Source organism: Notolepis coatsorum (genome assembly GCF_963971535.1).
Source record: "Notolepis coatsorum genome assembly, chromosome: 1".
In the NCBI taxonomy this organism is placed as follows: domain Eukaryota; kingdom Metazoa; phylum Chordata; class Actinopteri; order Aulopiformes; family Paralepididae; genus Notolepis; species Notolepis coatsorum.
The window spans coordinates 207,158,268-207,162,336 of NC_140165.1; positions in this window are offsets into that span (position 1 = coordinate 207,158,268).

The window sequence follows — 4,069 nt, forward strand, 5'->3', positions numbered from 1 at the left end:
CCTAGTGGAGAGAAACCAGCAGCCGCCACTGTCTAGCTCCACCTTGGCCCTGGCTGGCTCCTCTCCCTCCTGGCCTCTAGCTCCACCTTGGCCCTGGCTGGCTCCTCTCCCTCCTGGCCTCTAGCTCCACCTTGGCCCTGGTTGGCTTCTCTCCCATTGGCCTCTAGGTCCACCTTGACCCCCAGCTCCTCTCCCTCCTGGCCTCTAGCTCCACCTTGGCCCCCAGCTCCTCTCCCTCCTGGCTTCAAGCTCCACCTTGGCCCCGGCTGGATCCTCTCCCTCCTGGCCTCTAGCTCCACCTTGGCCCCCAGCTCCTCTCCCTCCTGGCCTCTAGCTCCACCTTGGCCCCCAGCTCCTCTCCCTCCTGGCCTCTAGCTCCACTTTGGCCCTGGCTGGCTCCTCTCCCTCCTGGCCTCTAGCTCCACCTTGGCGCCAGCTGGATCCTCTCCCTCCTGGCCTCTAGCTCCACCTTGGCCCTGGATGGCTCCTCTCCCTCCTGGCCTCTAGCTCCACTTTGGCCCCAGCTGGCTCCTCTCCCTCCTGGCCTCTAGCTCCACCTTGGCGCCAGCTGGATCCTCTCCCTCCTGGCCTCTAGCTCCACCTTGGCCCTGGCTGGCTCCTCTCCCTCCTGGCCTCTAGCTCCAGTGGCGGCCGCCCATAGTGGGCGCTAGAGCGCCGCCCTCCCTGCTTAACCCTGGTTAAAAGAGAGATGAACAAGAAATCCCTTTTTTTAGTTTTTAGTTGTATAGCCCTATAAATAATATAAACATGTTTAAAATGAATAATATTTACTCATTTTAAGTATGTTTGTGTTTCCAATGCACAATATAACTTAATTTTACAAAGATTAATAATCGTTTTCCTGAAACAGGAAGTGACGATTCTGTCTGATATAGACCTTTTCATTACCGTAGCCGCAGGCATTTCCCTCGCCGTATTTCTCTCTGGGCTAGGCGCGATAGCGCCTGGAGTGCGCGTGCCCGCCGTGCACTGGTTCATCGCTGTATCCGTCGCAGTCACGCGCTGTGCGTTGAATATGATGTATTATGATGGAACTCGGGCGCTGGTTTGAAGCGACCTAGCAAGCAGCCGAGCGTCTAAAAGCTCTCTGATTGGCCGACGCGGTACTTTCCGTAACCGCAGTTTGCAACATGAGTTCAACAAAGTGAGTTTATGCTGTTGTGTGATGCAGATATTTGTCTTGGAGCGTGATGGCAAGTTCTTTCAACGGTTAGGCTTAGGCACTCTTTCAAAGTTGGTTAAGGTTAGAGTTTGTCTTAGAGCATGGCGATAGAACACCAGGTAGTTTGCAGGCTGTTTGAGGCGGACATGGACAAAGAAATCAAGTACTTGTTGGCTATTAACAAGCTATATTATGGATGCAGTGTGGAGGGACATGCATGGACAATGGATGGACATCAACACAGGCTGGATGGACAATGCCATGGAGTGGATATACTTTATCAACAAGCCCTTCTGCCAACAACAAGGTAGATTAGCGATCTTTCTCTCTCTCTCTCTCTCTCTCTCTCTCTCTCTCTCTCTCTCTCTCTCTCTCTCTCTCTCTCTCTCTCTCTCTCTCTCTCTCTCTCTCTCTCTCTCTCTCTCTCTCTCTCTCTCAGCCACTCAGATAACGCTTCCCTCTCTCTCTCTCTCTCTCTCTCTCTCCTCTCTCTCTCTCTCTCTCTCTCTCTCTCTCTCTCTCTCTCTCTCTTCTCTCTCTCTCTCTCTCTCTCTCTCTGCGTGTGTTTGGAGACGGAGCGAGTTTTGTTTCTAACTTTTCTATTTATATATTGTGTTTCAAGTTGTGAATTAGACTATACTTTATTTGACTGGTTGTGTGTTGTTGTAGTAACAGCTGAGCGACTCGTTCATAAGAGCCGATTCATTGCCGTGAGCGTGAGTCGAATCGCTCACGTCTTGCCATGAGTCGGTTGAGTGGTACATGTTTGCAAAATGTTTTGGTATAGCGCCCCTAGTGGAGAGAAACCAGCAGCCGCCACTGTCTAGCTCCACCTTGGCCCTGGCTGGCTCCTCTCCCTCCTGGCCTCTAGCTCCACCTTGGCCCTGGATGGCTCCTCTCCCTCCTGGCCTCTAGCTCCACCTTGGCCCCAGCTGGCTCCTCTCCCTGCTGGCCTCTAGCTCATAGTAGTATACTACATACTAGTACATCCCTCCTCTACTTTAACTTGATCTTGTTGAATGTATCTTGCTCTATAAAACGTAATCTTCCTTTTCCATGTACTTAATTATTTTATTGTACCTTAGACCAGCTTTATTTTAATCTGCTAATTATCTGGCTGATTGGACACTGTTTACTAGCTCTCTGTACTTATTTGCTATGTTGCCAACATGCTGGTATTACTGTAACACTGTCAATCAATCAATCAATCAATCAGATTTATTTATATAGCACATTTCACATGACGCGTGTCAACCAAAGTGCTGTACAGAGGGTAGGTACACATAGATACATAAAGACAAGAATCACACTCCATTTTATGGGAGGGCACACAGGCAAACACATAGGAAAACAGGGCATGAGTCAGGGAACGGGAAAGGCTAGATGGTAGAAGTGGGTTTTGAGCCTCGATTTGAAAGCATCTATCGAAGGGGCGAGCCTAATGGAGGTGGGGATGCTGTTCCACAGTTCAGGGGCTGCGATAGCACTGCAATACTGTTACACCTGAATAAGAGCATCTGTTAGTGCTAAATGCCTAAAATGTAAAGCTAAAAATCTAGCACTAAGTATATTTATGAGACCGCTCACTAGGGGATATAGTGAAGCACCTCTTAACAGGTGGGGTACCGGCGTTGGGCCGACATGCCCATATGCACAGAACGCACGCAAGTCACGGCACTTTGCGAGCGGCTCGGGCTGCATTTTTTGCCGAACATATAATATACCGTTTGAAAGATCTATTTGTTGCCGTTGAACGTCACCTGACTCTACCAAATCCGTGCCTCGGTTCTCGAGTTACATGACGATATGTCAGGCGAGCTTTTTTTTACGTTCATCAGATGACCACCACAGACTCCAGACGCTCCAAAACTGCCATTCATTCGCTGATGGCAAAAATGATTGGTCAGCCTTGTAGCCAATGAGTGTACGCCGGGGCGAATATAGGAACTAGGTGAAAGTTGGCGAGCGATAACGGGAAGTAAATCAGACTTCAGAATGCACGGCGGTGGATGAGGAAATGGATTTTGGAAAATTTTCTTTTTATCGTCGGTTTTACTAAAACGTCTCTCAAAGACCCATTTCTTTTTTGAACAATGTTTTTTTATTTGATTTTTTTTTTTTTTTTTTACAGGCGTTCCTACATGGGCCTAAAGGAAAGAAAAATAAAATAAGGCCCTCCCTCCCTCCCTCCCCCCACCCCTATACCAGACAAAATCATTCTACAATATCTTAGATCGTTCATTAATCATTGTTTTTCCTTTTAGCTTTTAAATCACCCGACAGCAGTCACATATCTCTTGCATTCTGCAGATAGAGAAGAAGAAAAGTAAGAACATAATAGAAAAAATAAACAATAACAAGCTGAGAGACCAGGAAGGCCAGTTAGATCGCCTCTGTCACATTATCCGCTTCCATACCCTCAAAGAAAGTTAGGAAAGGATCCCAAATATTGTGGAATTTTTCGGTACAACCTCTGATAGTATACCTGATCGTCTCCAGTTTAATATGGTACATGACCTCTCTCATCCAGTGGCCGTAGACAGGTGAACCCGGGTCCTTCCATTTGAACAGTATCAGCCTTCTGACCAAAAGTGAGCAGAAGGCCAGCATTCTAGATTCCCACCATCTAAAGTGGATGTCCGCTGGGGCCACTCCGAATAATGCAATATATGGTGATGGCTCCACTTCCTTTCCAAATATCTTAGAGAAGGTGTCAAAGATGGTCTGCCAGTAGGTGTGCAACTTTGGGCACGTCCAGAACATGTGGAGCAGAGTGGCTGGAGCCTGTCTGCAGCGGTCGCATAGAGGGTCTATGTCGGGATATATCTTAGAGAGCCTGTCTTTAGACCAATGCAGTCGGTGTACAATTTTAAATTGGATAACCGC